Source organism: Melanotaenia boesemani, chromosome 6 (genome assembly GCF_017639745.1).
Source record: "Melanotaenia boesemani isolate fMelBoe1 chromosome 6, fMelBoe1.pri, whole genome shotgun sequence".
NCBI classification, from domain to species: Eukaryota; Metazoa; Chordata; class Actinopteri; order Atheriniformes; family Melanotaeniidae; genus Melanotaenia; species Melanotaenia boesemani.
This window is the reverse complement of record NC_055687.1, coordinates 29,115,322-29,130,689: the sequence shown is the minus strand read 5'-3', so window position 1 is coordinate 29,130,689 and position 15,368 is coordinate 29,115,322. Positions and strand designations below refer to the sequence as shown.

Here is a 15,368-nt window from a genome sequence, read left to right as displayed (position 1 = left end):
ATCAGGCTGCCTCCTGCAGTCACTGCTGCTTAAAATGCACTGCCGCTGACAAACACACACACACACACACACACACACACACACACACACACACACACACACACACACACACACACACACACACACACAGAGAGGAAATGGCCTCAATCACTGTAGAACACCGTCCACAGTTTCTCATTCCAGATGGGATTATGATGTTATTATTGCGCGATTACACCACATAACTATGTTAGCAACAGAACACAACCTGGGACTTCTCAATCAGTCACCTTCCCTTTATAATGAGAGGACTTTTCAACAACCCCCCCTCCCTGCCTGACACACACATACACGCTGCACACACACTAAAACTAACAACAACAGCAGTCAGCCATTTACCTTTATCTTTATCCTGCCTGCTGCTGCTGGCAAATAAGCTATTGTAAGAATGGTTTAACACTGTTTGTGCTGTGATGAATTGCCATTTTTATTCTCCTGCACTTGTCCAGTGATGCAACAAGGTCTGTGTTTTATTGGGAGGTTTTTTTTTCTTTTCTTTCTTTTTTTCTGCAGGTGGATGTTGTGGCCCCAGCTGAGAAAAACTTTGCTAAAATAGCAATGAATGATCACTCATGTGGGTGGATACACCCTCACTTCCCCTCCCCACCCTATGGAATTTGATAAGTTGGATAGGAAAGGTGGCCAACCAAAAGAAAAGAAGAGGACTAGAGAGAGAAAGAGAAATGGGGGGCTGAAATGAGAGAAATGTGAAATTTCTAAAAAGGAAAGGAAGGGAGGGGCGGGGAGGTGGGGAGTGTAACCAGGAAATAAATGAGATCCAAAAGCTGTTTGAGATCGAGTCAACAAGATAGAGAAAGAGAAAGAGAGAGAAAATGAGTGAGAGAGGAGGGAGCAGGACTTCCTTCTGTACTGTAACGAAGAAGTATGAGAACAGAGTTTCCCTGAACTCAAAATACAGCTTCTGTGGAAATATTTCAGCCTTATAAGCATGAAAAGGTGTGTCTAAGTGACGCAATTTACAGCAAAGATGTCAGAAATGAGGATGCAGCATTGAAGATGTGTGTTTTTATGCCTATGAAGGAGATTCTTCTATTAAACTAATCCAGTGGCACCAAGAGTCCAAAAAGGGGAGTTGTTGTATTTGTCTAATTGCAGTAAGAGGGAATGTGATATTTCACATGAATATTTCACATCGTATGGCAATGCTGCTCAGAGATATGCATTCATGGGCTGATTAGGCAACAAAGCACCACTACCCCCCACCCCTCCACTCCCTAAGGCATCTCCTTCAGGCTTCCCCTTCCACTCCTTTGCCAGCTGACAATTAGCATGTGGTAGCTAATGCACTACAACCTAATTGAGCACAAGGGGGCCAAAGGTGTCAGTCATTGGAGAAGGCTTGTGATAGCGCACGTATCTGAACACGATGGCCATTTTAAGATAAGAGGAGGATCAACTTTTGACAGAAAAGTGGGTCACAACTTGAACGAAATGTTATGAAGGCAGTTTAAACCCTCCCTTACCCACTTAAAGCAAATATTTATCTGTTACATGCATTACATGAGGAACAAATAGCATAAATGAGTCTTTTGCTGGTATTTGCTACTAAATGTACTGAAGAAGGGTTAAGGAAAATCAACATTTTCACTACCTCACAAGTACAAATCTAAGAGAAGTCAGGTAACACGACCGCATACTGACACCATGTATAAATCAATGCTGGCTGGAGCACTGCACATCATTGTGTCAAAACCAGGGATAGCTATAATAAGAGCTGCCCTGAGGTTGTGCACATGTGTGTCACTATGCATGTGTGCAGATGCACACATTGTTTATCTGCCTGCACCATGAGCACATTAGACAGCAGGAGATTTTTCAGGCCATTTTCTTTTTCTCTTTTTTTTTCAAAGGTGAAGGTTCACTGAGGTGTGTTTTAAATTGCTGAGTGGGTGCAGACTGAAGGGCATTCAGCAAACGGCAATGAGGCTGCTCTGCCGACTGCTTCAGAGAGAAAAAAGAGCTGGAGGAGACAGAGAGGGAGAGGACACCTTGGTGTGTGTTTGGCTTGACATTCCCTTCGACTTGGAAAACAAGAATGGAGAGAAGGGGAGACTGTTTAAAAGATGGCTCACTTATAACAGGAAGTATCAGAACAGTGACTCACACAGGGAGAGACAGAGAGTGTTGAGGCTCTGCTCAGTGTGTAACTACAGAATGCATCAGTCACATATGTCTTTGTTTCACCCAACGATGGGAGCAGATTTCCTTTTTTTCCTGTTAAGTCAAGTATGTAATAATGTACATCAGAAAAGAGTGTGTATATTTGTATTGACTGCTTTACAAATCAAGGAACTGGATTTGTTCATGGCCATGTTACATGTTTAACATGCATAATTCTGCTGTCTTTTGAGAGGAAGTCCACATATATGCATATGTGTTGCTGTGAGTGTGTGTATTATATTTGCATTTCAATAACTCTGCTGTTACAGCTTGTATGTGCAAGTGTGCACACTTTGGGGCTCTCACTATATCCATATATGAGTTTCCAATGCATTCCTGAGTAGGTCAGATTTCATCAAGGTTATAATTATTTGATTGGCTCAGTGAGTCTGATCTCTGCATGCTCAGATGTGCATGTGTACAGATCAGTTTGGGTTATTAATGGAGCTCAATATTAAAGAAGCAACAATGCATTTCAGTGCATGGGTCAATGTGTAGGGTGTGTGTAGCTCAGGGCCCCGCATACATAAAAAACTGAGCCTGCTGTTACAATTCAAGGGCTCCTTACTGATAAGATGAGCATGTGTCTTGAGTCACTAGTACATCAGGAGTCAGCAACATGGCTCCTTCTTACTTGCTGAGCAAACAACCCTGACCTCTGTGCAACACCTACAACAAAGGGGAGTGACAGTTATTACACAGGACTTCAGTGCATATAAAGCTGGAGCTCATTTTGTCAACACTACAAGTGGATATGTGCAGCATCACAGCCTTGAAGCCTAAAGAATGTACACAATTTGGTGATAAGTGCTTAGTAACTAAGCATATCACCAGACTTTGATTTAAATTGCATGTGTAATAATATATTTTTTAAAATCAAATGACCATACTTGTTCACACATTTGTGCAGCTTGCGGTTATTACATTTATTTTGCATGCTTTTCTAGACTTTCCAGTCCTGCAAGTGGAGACAATGTTATTCTATGTTTGGCGTTTCATTGGGTGTGTCAAAAATGAGCAAAATAATCTAAATCTTTTTGCAATGCGATCCTAATTTAACTTAAAATAAACATTAAGTGATATTAGATCAGCTAACTGCCATTTGTTTTTAGTGTCACAACAATTTTGTAATAGATTTTTAAATGATAATTTATTTATTTTCTATCTTAATGTTTGTCATTTCAACTTTGATCCATGTGTAGAACAGGATTAAAAACTTGCTTGGCAGAAAGCAAACATGACTTAACACAAGCTATTTGCTTTGAAAATTATCTAAACCTAAATTCTGGTATCATTCTATTTCAAAAATTAAACTCCTACAATTTTTTCCCTACAAAAGTAAAACAACTGTTTGACTTTTGTCAAGACAACTTCCAATATAAAATTTCAGACTGACTCAATATACCAAATAAACCTTTTCTTTTTTGCCCTATACTTTATGTGAAGGAGCTTTAGTCGTATTTTGTGTAGGGATTTTTCCTTGTATGAATATGACAAAGCAGGCTAGGTAACAACAGGGTGGATCAAGGACTCTCCAACTGTCAATATAAAGTTATTCGATTGCCATAGCGTGCTATTGTATTAGCAACGATTATTTTGCATCTTTCTGCGCCGTGACATCATTTACGATTTTAACACGTCTATAAACACGTCTGTAAATTGACAATATCACACTCTCGGTGCACTTTTTGAGTCCTTCCAGCGGTAACAACAACTTTTCGCTGATGAGACAATAGCAGATAGTTCCATTTAATGCGGGAGCGTCCATTGAGTGGGTTAAAAGGGGTGTCAGGAAATCGTTAGAACTCTCACGCGGACTTCAAGTCGACTGATTTTACGGCAGCACCTGGCACAATTTGACTTACAATATAGGTATGTATAGCTAATAGAAAGACCGCAACATAAACGTGACTCGCGAACAATAGCGACGAGGATTCCCTGCTCTGACCCCCACGGGACATAATGGACTCGACCTACTCAATCATGCACTTCAGCATACACTGCAAAGAGCATGCTTTCACCTTTAGGATTGTCTATGCTTCTTGAAGTCACCCTGGATTATTCTCGTGGCTAAAACAGGTAGGCTGCTCTACTGTTTCCTTCATTTTTATACACACGTATACACACAGTTGGGCTGTCCGTGTGTTTTCTATGGGATGTAGGTGGAAGGCGACTGTCCGATCTTGATTTATAAATAGGTTACAAGCAGACAGTGGCGTAGTGGTTGATTGAAAAAAAAATATTTCATGCATGACCTGCTGTCGGTAATAATCTCACAGGAAACAAAATAAGGAGAATGTACAAATGTACAAATTACACGCTATTCCCTACTTTTAATACACGCTTAATGAATTGCACCAGTGCGACCAGACTTATAAATCAATATAAGTCTCCATAGTTACAAATCGATCCTTAAAAATCAAGCTAAACTTGGCAGTTTGAGTTCAAACTGTTGGAATAAAAGGAGCATCGGCGGAACAGTACGCTCCACTGACATCCTTGAGGTTAAGCAAACTTTCCACCATCTCACCATACACACTCATCTCTTCCCAGGGTGATTTTTTTTAATCTTCTGATATCGCGTCACATAGAGAGGTGGGAGATATGGATCTGTAAGTGGTTCAATAAGAAAAACACAAAAAGAGGATGAACAGTTTTTCTATCTATCTATCTTTTTTTTTTTTTAAAGATTGTTTTATTCACTCGGAGATTGGCAGTCGGGGTGGAGGTGGACGTTAGGGAGGGTTAAAAGAGGAGGAGGAGGAGGGGGGGTATATCCATATTAGGAAGTGGTGTCCTACATAATAGACACAGCACAACTGCCACTGAGCAAGGCACAGGTGCCAGCAGTGCTTGTTTTACTTCCCAATATGAGGATCTGAAACCGCTGGAAGCTTTCTGGTGACTCGCATTTCTTTTTCTTTAAATCTCTACGCTGCAGCTCGAACAATGTGCACGTCGTGCGTGTGTTTGTGTGTGTGTGTAAGTGTTTATGCGCGCGTTGGAGGAGGGTGCGGAAACATGTGGGAAAGGGGGAGTGAGGGAGGGGGGGTTCAATCGTGTGCTCTATGTATGTAAGCTATATGTGTGTGTGTGTGTGTGTGTGAAGTGGGTTCATTGCGTGTAACTTTTTCCCTATAAATGATGATGATGATGATGCACCTCCAGGTGCTAGAAGTAAGCAGTATAAAAAATTCCATTTAATGACTCATTCTTCTAACTGTATCTGACGCTGACATACAGGTGGACCGTGTAAAAGTAGGAAACCTGATTACAGATGCAGGGCTGATGTCAGAAGCAGCACGTCAACCATTTGCGCATGCTGGAGCCTGCTGGTGAGCTGGGCGACAACTGCTCAGTGCCCCCTCTTCTCCTCTCTGGACACTTTATAATTAAATGGACACGCACGTGCACGCGCCAGCTGATCCTCCTCCCGAGGAGGCGCTGGAGACATAAATGACACAAAGACACAGTGGAGCGGGTGTGCGTGTGTGCGTGCGTGTGTTTGTCTATGTGTATGTGTCCTCCGCGCGGGGGACTCGAGGTATGGTGACAAGGACTTACACCGCAGGGATAAACTTTTTCACCCCCCCCCCCCCCCCCCCCCCCCCCACACACACACACACACACACCACCACCACACACACAAACAGGGCTTCTTTCCATTCATGAAGCGCGTTCAGGTGCTCCGAAAAACTTGGCCATTCCCATGCCAGAAAATGTGACGAGAAAATATGTAGACATAAAATAGCGTAGAATAATTCTAATTATTTAAATTGTTGTTTAGTCTTCCAAAGAATAATTCAATTTTTAGTTTGTGAAATTCACCAAGTTTCCCCACCTTTCTTTTCTTTCTGTTTCAGTTTTGCCTCATCAATCCACAACCGAAATGTAGCTTTCAAAAAGTTTGAGCGACTTGTCTTTTGAGAATGTATAATTTAGTATTCTGTTAACATAGACATTTTATTATAGATGAATTAATTAACTGAAAACATGCATTTGTGAAAACGTTAAATAATTGGGCATGCTTTTACATAAAAAAACATAAATAAATAATTGGGTATTAACATTGCCACCAGTTCTGAACAGTGCGGTATACACTTAAAGACCAGCTATTTTGTATGTATATATAATAGAAACATTCATATTTTCTACGAGAAAAAAAGCATAGCAAAGAAAAAACATCCTATTTCTGCTTCTTCCCCCCAACGTGTCAGTTCTCTAATGTAGGACATATCCGATAACCCGTGAAGGCAGCACCAGTGAAACGACGTGAGACGACAAACGGAGAGAGGGGGGAGTGTGAGACAGAGGAACCTGTACTGTTGAACAGCACAAGGAGACGGGAATTCGCCAGAGATAATAATTATTTTCTCACGATTTTAGCAAAGTTTGTCCGCGGGTTGCTGCTGTCACAGCCGCTGCTGTGAAAGATTAGCCGTGGACCTCCTGTGGATCTCTGCTGGATCTACACTCTGTACAATTTAGCTTTTTTTTTTGAAGAGCTGCACCGGTTTCTCTCTCTCTTCTTTTTTAATGTGCTGTTTGAGATGAGTGGTGTTTAACTGGTAAGAAAGTGGCTGTATACAGTTACTGTTTGTCACGCTGAGCTCGTGCTCGTTCTGTCTGCCCTTACTGCAATCTGAGGCTGTTAAATACTTTTTTCTTTTAGTTTAAAGCTTGTCATTTCCTTGAAACAGTGAAGAGAGAAAAGTGATTAAGAAACGGGCTGCAAAAAGTACATGTGCTTCTATGGAGATAAGGGTCATTTGGAGGAATGTTTGGCTGATAAGAGGGTTGAACCTTAGTAATCCCGTGATACATTTAAGGTTCTTTACTATAAAAGGCAAAATGAAACACTTAGGGGAATTTCATAGTTTGGGCTGTGTTAAAAAGCGATTAACAATGTTATAAAGTAGGACAGGAACACTATAAACTTCCCACCCAGCAGCAGTAGTCCCTAATTGAAAATCATAGCTAGCATTGGTGATAAAGAATAAAAAGCTATAAAGTTGAAGTCACAGTAGAAGCTATTAAACATCAAAGATTCCCAGTTTATTGTCCTATTGCAGGAAGCTTTATAGGACTGCCACAGTGACCCTCATTCAGGAGCACATCTCACAAGAGATAGTTATGTAAAAGCGTAAGGAAAGTGCACATGTGTGCCAAAAACATGCTGAAGTTAATTTTCTTATTGTAGTTTAGGGAAAACAAAGGATTAAGGAAGAGGGAGAACAAAAACTAGATCATGTCTTATCTGTTATTGTTGGAATTTTGACTTTCAGTAGTAGCCTATGGGATGCTTATGGACACTGACACTCACTCCTGTGTTTGACTGGAGTAAGTTTTCCTCTTCATTGTCTTTCTACTTCTTCTCTGCGTGTCAGGGCGGTATAATAATAGGGTTGTGTTTGGTATTCCTTAACTATTCCAGTAATTATCTGTCACAAATTGACAGGGTGCGTAGGATCCTCGGCTGCAAGTTTTCTCTATTTGCTGGCATTTTCTCTCCCCTGTTCTTCCCCCCACCCTCCTCGCTCCTTTGAGGTTTACTCTCTGTGGTGTACTGTTGTCGAAATACATGGCATTTTCTTCATTGTGAGGTCACACAAAAACACACGCTTACAGAAAGAGAAAGAAGTAGATAGCAGTGGGAGGGGAGGAGAGGGGAGGGAGGGAGGGCTGAGAAAGAGAGAGAGAGAGCGAGAGAGGAAAGACAGAGTGTTGTTTTGCAGACAGGATTACATTGTCTCCGGCATGTCAGATTTCAGATGTTATGCTAAAACATTTCCCCTGCAGCCTGCAGCTCTCATGCTGTGGTTGCATTAGTAAACAAAACAATAGACTTGGACAATAAATTGATTATTAATTTCTTGATTCATTAATAATATTGAGGGATAAACATTTGGGCTATAAGTGAATAATTATTTCTCTGAACTGATTTATTTTGTTTCGACACAGGATCAGACTTTTGTTTGTTTGTTTACATGTCTCTCCATAAGGATGAAAATCCACAAATAGGATTAACTCTGCTTGAAGATGACACTGTTGAGCGTTATGTCATACAAGTAAATAGATTGTGAGATAACTTGTTGAGCAGAGTAAATTAAGGAAAAATGGAAAATGTTCCTAATACATTAGGACTAATACAGATGTGGTTTTTGTTCATGCATTTGTGAAGCAGTTGCTACATTAAAACAAAAGAAAGAAAAGAGATTTCTTTCAGACAGCCTGTCACAGATGCCTCACTTTGACAATCAGATCCCTGGAGAGCTTACACATGACTCGAGTGGAGCTTTTTTTCTGGGTTTGATTGCCTTCCACCATCGTGTCTTTATATACACTGAATAACTGCTGCATACATTTGGCTTTTGTCAATAGAGCTGTTTGTCTTTTGTATGCAGCTTGTGTGCTCACTTCTCCGTCCACGTGCTTATCACAATCAAACTTTCAGCTATAACGTTACTCTTTTTTTTTTTTTTTTTTTTTGCAAACTTCAACCACTTCCTTATCCCTTTTTCTCCCCCCCCTTATATGTAGTAAAATTAGCAATTACATTTTTTTCGTCTTGTCTCCTCAGAATGTGGAAGTGTTTTATTGGTGTGGTGAGAAACAATGAGGACAAGGCAGGGCTTTGTGGTGGCAGAAATGCATTTTTAACCCATGTGAATGAATAGCGCCTCACATTCCACAGCAGCAGGCCCTTCACTGAATGGCAGCACTAACGCGGCTGTTTTCATTACTCATTACTGCCTTGTGCCTTTTCACCATGGTCATAGTCATTTACCTTCACCAACTAAGACAAGGGACTTAACACTATACAGTTAAGTTACACTTTTACAAGTTGATACCATTTTAGTTCATCTGTTTTATTACTTGCCGCTTATTTAATACCTATTCCTCATCCTGGGTTAGTCTCGGTGCTCTAATTGTGTCAAAATATCAAACCAGCTGCTTGGAATGAACTCTTAAGAAGAAAAAGATGGCAACCAGCCCATCACATTTGCTCTCCCTCCCTGCTCATCACAAACGGACACTTGGTCAGAAGCCCAGACCCTTTAACATCTCCTCTAGATGTGCAGGGTGCCATGACAGCCTCCCTGTGAGGTTTCCCTAACTTTAGCAAAGTTGATTAAAAGTTGAACATGAACCAGACTGTTTTATTTTTGTGTATTGAAGCAGTAGAATGAAAGAAGTAATCACAAAAAAAAAAAAAAAGAAATTACCAAAAACAGGAAGTGAAAATTGCCAAAGTTTGACTTGGAACACGCCTCTAGCTCAGGTTTCAGATGACAGTCCTCCCAAGACTTCCTCACAGCCAGCGATATTTACTGTTAGGCCAACACAGCACCACCTTTCCTGTTGGTGCATCACTTAACACGACAGACGGATAACTGCTAATACACATCAGCTCCTCTGCTCCAGGATACCTCATCCATCCATCCATCCATCCATCCATCCATCCATCCATCCATCCATCCATGTGTAAAGTTTATTATAAAGTGCTGAACAGCTGCAACTAAAATGCCAGATATTTTTCTGGTAAAGACCAAAACGTTGCTTAAAAAAAGTAAATGTTGGACTTAGATGGACACACAGTGATGGTAATGGCCCTCCACGTTGTCTGGCTTTAAAGGGAGAAAAAATCCAAATATCCTCACAGAAACCCTTGGAATACTTTAGGCTATTATCATGTGCTGAGGTCTCCATGGGTGGTATCCAGCACCTTGTAGAAGTCACAGTGAGGGTCCACAGCTGGATATTTTCTTTGTACATACGCATACTTTAGTTGTAAATTGAATCCATTCAGTCCTCTCTTGACTGTAATTGCTGCCCTGCTTCTACGGTACTCCCTCATCTCTGTCACAAACGCTCATGTAAATCTGACTACTGGCATGAAAAAGAATAAAGAGATGAATGTACATGACAGATATGTTTCCCCACCAAGTAAGCACATCTAAGGTTCTTTGTGTTCTTTCTTTCAACTCAAACTTGCTATGCGGAAAATTGTATCAATCATTTCTACATGAAAACAAAAACGTATCTGCTTTTGGAGGCTTAAATAACTTTCTGTGGCATCATTGAGGTTGGATAGGATAAGAGGCAGGAAATAAGTGCTAAAACTTTTTAACAGCGGTATCTTTTGTTATGAAACATAAATGAAAATAGAAAAGAAGAAGAAGAAGAGAACTTCTCATTGCTGGTGGTCCAGACAGCTCTATATATTTTAATACAGGCTCTAGTGTCTATTCTGTGGTGATTGCACTGATTCCCTGCTGCATCGTGGGGGTTTCCACTCAGAAAGGGCAATCTCTCTGTGTTCGCCTTGAAACACCACACTCTGGGATTAAATTATAAATGAGCCCTCCATGGGAAATGTAGTGCTTACTCCTTTAATGAGAGGGAATTTTCATTTCCCGGGACTATCATCCACTCTTTAACAGATTCTACTCTTTATTTTTTAAATCTTCGATGCCCATTTTCAGAAAACTTTGGCAACAGGTGGGTGTTTAATCCATGTATTTGGGTCACACCTGCATCCTGAATACCCATATGGATCAATACAGTCTCTGCCAAGCCAAGCAGGACTTGTGCAGGTACTAAACCGTGAAGCCTGATAGCTGCCTAATTTAGAGCCAAAGAAAATGATTTGGTAATCAGAGGATTAGGATCGGAGAAGGGTCAGGGGGTTAGGGCTGGGTGGGGGGTAGGGTAGTTGCAGGCTGAGGGGATTTAGCCTTCACCTATTGTGAGAGGAACATGGCCTGATATAAAGTTCATGTTTACAATTTTTCTTAAAATAAGCAAATACATAATAAAAAATAAAGAAACTGTTGAATGTTGCTGATGTAAGAAGATTTTTTTTTCTTTTCCTTTGAATTGCATTGCTGCTGTGGTGGAAACCCCCTTTGAAACTAAAAATACCCACTGAAAACTGTAAAACAAAGCATTTTCCCCTTATCACAGTGTGTTTGTTCATGAAATTGCTCCAACTCATTTTACTTGTGCTTGTTCTTGTTCCTGATAAAAAGTACAGTTCGCTTCATCCAAAGATGATTAGCAGCATGAAACAGAGTCAGTTTAAATTTGGACCCACATTGTTAAAAATCTTAAGAAACAATAAAAAACAAAGGACACATCTGCTTCTCAATTACAGTAATTGATACTTGGAACTGCATATTGATAGGAAATGATTGCTCACAGTGATGAGCACATTTTCAACATTCTTTGGAATTTCCTTTATTTCATATATATATATATATATATATATATATATATATATATATATATATATATATATATCTCAAGCCTTGTTTTTATTTGCAACCCTGCGTACAGGGCAGTGCCATAGTGTTAATTTAGTCCTTACACGACACATGGAGGTGTGGTTAATATATGTTGTTGGCACGTTTCCACTTTGTAGTTTGCTGGATGGGCTACTGCTGCTGGTTGCACTGGTAAATAATAACTTCACCAGTCGTTTAAAGGCTAGAAGCATGGTTTAAATCAGAGTAGGACCACACCGAGCAGCTGACAATCTGATAACCAGTTTTGGATATTGGGCACATTCATCAGTGCCACCCTGTATTGGCTGTGAACGCTCACAGCCGCCTTTAAGGGACCGAAGTAATGCAAGTAGCTTTAGTCAATGCAAGGATTTCATCAGCTGAAATTAACAGGATTTGTTGGGAATTTTGCAGAAAACTGACTTTAAGTTCAGTTCAAACGGAAGCTCGTTGACTACATTACAAGTGGCAAAATCCATCACCGTCACTCATGTTGATTTTCCGCCTTACACGTTATTGATGATCCAATGAAAGAACAGCCAGTGAGCTGGCAGTGCTGAGCTGAATGCGCTGGATTCATTAGCAGCGCTTATCAGCCTGGAGCTGACGTAGTGATCATAGTTAATAGATTTCGGCCTGCCTCTATGAACCCATGCTTGGCATTGTTGCTGTGATTGCTGCAGGATTAAAGAAGAGAAATAAGCTTAGCTAGGAGAAATAGCCCGGAGAACCACGTGGCTGTGATCAGGGATTGAGAGAGGGAGAGGGTTTGCCGCGGGAAGGAGCAGCACTCTTTGTCCAGCCCAGATGTCACTGTAGTAGACTACCATTATCGATCCACTGCTTTTGCACACTGCACACACACACACACACACACACACCCGCATGCACTCATGCATTTGTTAGATGGCACTGCAATGGGTATTTAAGAAAAGATGCTGTCATGTGATGGTGTTACATAAACACCTTGTACTGCACATTCATCCTGTACTTTTTTTGAAACATCACTCATTATTGATTATTCTTTTAACCAAAATGGAAATTGCGATACTACACTCTGTAAAGCGTTGACCCATGAGTTTGACAGGTCACAAAGATCCATTTAAACATATTTGAAATATTCTACACAACACATCACGCCTTGTAACTGCCTAATGATGTGTAAAACCAGCTTTTCTTGGCTCTGCATTTTTCTACCCTTGTCTTTCAAGTATGGACAAGATGAACTTGATTTCCTTCTTTATATTTGATAGGCTGAGATGACACAAACTTTAGCCTGTAGGTGTCTGTGTGTGCATGTTTGTTGGCTCGGCAGGGAGGGGACATGGCACCCAAACTTAATCCAAACTCACAGCAGCCCAGAGGGCATTAAGGGTGAGTGGGGGTTGGGTGATCTGCTTCCTAAGCAGAGAGGCTCCTTTTTAGCATTCTGTTCCAGTTAATAAACACCCCCCCAAATGAGGAAAGAAATGTAAAAAAAAAAAAAGCCTTTTTTTACGCAACTTATGTTTTTATTTATTTATTTGTTTTTATTCTTTCTTAGGGAAACATCCAGTTCAAAGAAAAGGAATGAAACTTATAGGAAGTTCAATTTTATAAGAAGAATTGGGGATTTCAGGAAAATAGAGGGAGCAGAAGTACACCAACAGAAATGAAGGACTTCAGCTGAAAAGTGAAAACAAAATAAAAACAAGCAAAAAAAAAAAAAAGAAGTTATAAAGTACACTTTTAAGAAATCTGCCATTTCCACTTATCTCCCTTATAAAAGTACTGATGTTACTCCATTGTGGTATGAAAACAACTTTAAATACAGCTAACTTTTCCACTTGATCCATCTCAGCTGCCCCACATTCACAACACCACTATCATCTATTACTGCATAAAAAGTCTTTCCTCTAAACTGTGCTGAATTAGAAAGAACGGAGGAGAGTGGACATAGTTAGTTGTGACTGAAGGCCAGTGATGTTGCATGTCCGACTAACTCAGGGAAACAAGCTGGAAATGTCTCCAGGCTACTGCAGCTAATCATTCAGCCCACAGAGGAACTGATCGTTAGCCGCTGATGTCAGCCTAACCTTGCTGCTGTGTGTTTCAGAGAGATGTGTGTGCATGGAAGAAGAGGGGGATAGTTATGGATGGAAATTTGGACTGCGTTGTTAGAAAACTGTTTGCTGATCATTATATAGGAGAAATGGATGATGTACTCCCTCATTTAAGGAGATATAACTTAGATTTACAAAAGCTAGGGCAATTACTCTCTGCTGAAATATGGGATTGTATTGCTTTTTAAAAGAGCAGCACTAATATTGATTTGTTATGTCCTTTTTTTTTGCGGTAGGAAAAGAAATACAGCTCCCCATTGCTACGGTAGATTCACTGAAATGGAAATATGGAGGACAGTTTGACTTCAGCTTCTCAGGAGCTGCTAGGTGTCTGAACATTAAACAAAGAGAAAAGAAAATGAAGATTAACCACATTTATTTATTATGAAAATCCAAATTCAGGCATCACAGAGATCTTTGTGGACTAAAGCTGCTGTGAGCCAGCTCTCTTTTACGATGTGTCATACCTCTACTGCTGGGAATGAACAAGAGTTGAGGAAGTAGCAACAGGAGGCACCCGGATGGGGTCATGCAGGCTGCAGGGTCATTGAGGACAGGGGTGAGGAGGAGGATGGTTGCCCAGGGCCACCTCAGCTTAACTAATATAAACATGTATATCAGAGACGCAGCTCAACCACAAGCAGGAGCGGGTTATCCTTTATTTATCCTGCTGGATATCTTCTAAGAAGTTACAAGCAAAGTCATTTGTTTTTTCTGTTTACCTTTTCATATATTTGTATATTCATTTCATATGCCTGCATGGTCATAGTCTACAGATAAAAATAGCATGTGTGAGTAATGTAAGATGTAAGGAAAAGTGCTATAATCCCAGATTTTATGAATATTGTTACTAAATGACTCTAAAGAGACTCTAAAGAGAAAGCAGACTTAAAAGTCTGTACAGATTTCAGAAAGGAGTGAACATGTTGTGTTTGGATGTAGAGTAGAGCATAAGGTGTTATCAGATGAATTTGCTAGTAATCTATAATGGCAAGTCTGGCCAGTGAGCAGATACTACTGAATTTCCAGCTTGTAGCTGGAACAAGGCAGACTTGTTTTGCAACATCTCACCGTTCCTACCTCTGTTGCACGTTTGTGGCATTAAAAAAAAGAGACATTATCTTTGTTTCTGCTGCATTGATTTGGATTTTCTTGTTTTGAATCTCTCCATTACAAGAAACCCAGTTAACTAAACTTAATGCATTGTAATCTAAACATGGAGGGTTTTCTTGGTAAATCTGGTGTATTTATTAACCATGTTATGGACAGAAAAGCGAAAAGCAGTTTTTTCCTTTATCTGGATTTTTGCTCCCTCATTGTGTTTCCTTGGCTGCTGCCGGCTGCTCACCTCAGCTCCCAGCTGCCCATCAGTCTGTCTGTTGCTCGGGGGCCTTCGAGTTAACTACACAGGAAAAAACAGACCAAAGATAGGGAGCTTTGTAGCCATTCGCCCCCCCCCAACCCCTTCTCCACCTTCCTACTACCACAACACACCCAACCCAGCCGCCTCAGCATCCACTACCACTTGCAGCAGTAGCACTCTTGATGTTTTGTGAAGAATCCCCTGGCACACTAACAATTTCCCTTCAGCTATCCTCCTGGCCTTGCTGCCTTGTTTCTACATTGCATCCAGATGTGAAGAGGGTAGTTGAGGGTAGGAAGGTGGGGGCCCCTGGTACAGCATGCCTCTTCCACCTCCAACCCCAAAGAGACCAAATCGGCCAAACACACCTAAAAACATTAACTTATCCAGTCTTCT

The 15,368-nt window shown here is 40.7% G+C and overlaps 1 protein-coding gene across 3 annotated transcripts in view; it reads left to right on the top strand.

Moving 5' to 3' along the window:
* Positions 1–4,248: 4,248 nt before the first annotated feature.
* Positions 4,249–15,368, top strand: part of LOC121642020 (zinc finger protein 516-like) — a 43,396-nt gene continuing 32,276 nt past the window's right edge. For 2 of the 3 annotated variants that reach the window (XM_041988476.1, XM_041988478.1), the window contains exon 1: positions 4,249–4,299. The gene's annotated coding sequence lies outside the window, so the exon portion shown is untranslated. Of the gene's footprint in view, positions 4,300–6,569; positions 6,789–15,368 lie in introns of those variants that run through there. The other variant, XM_041988477.1, reaches the window with a different exon arrangement.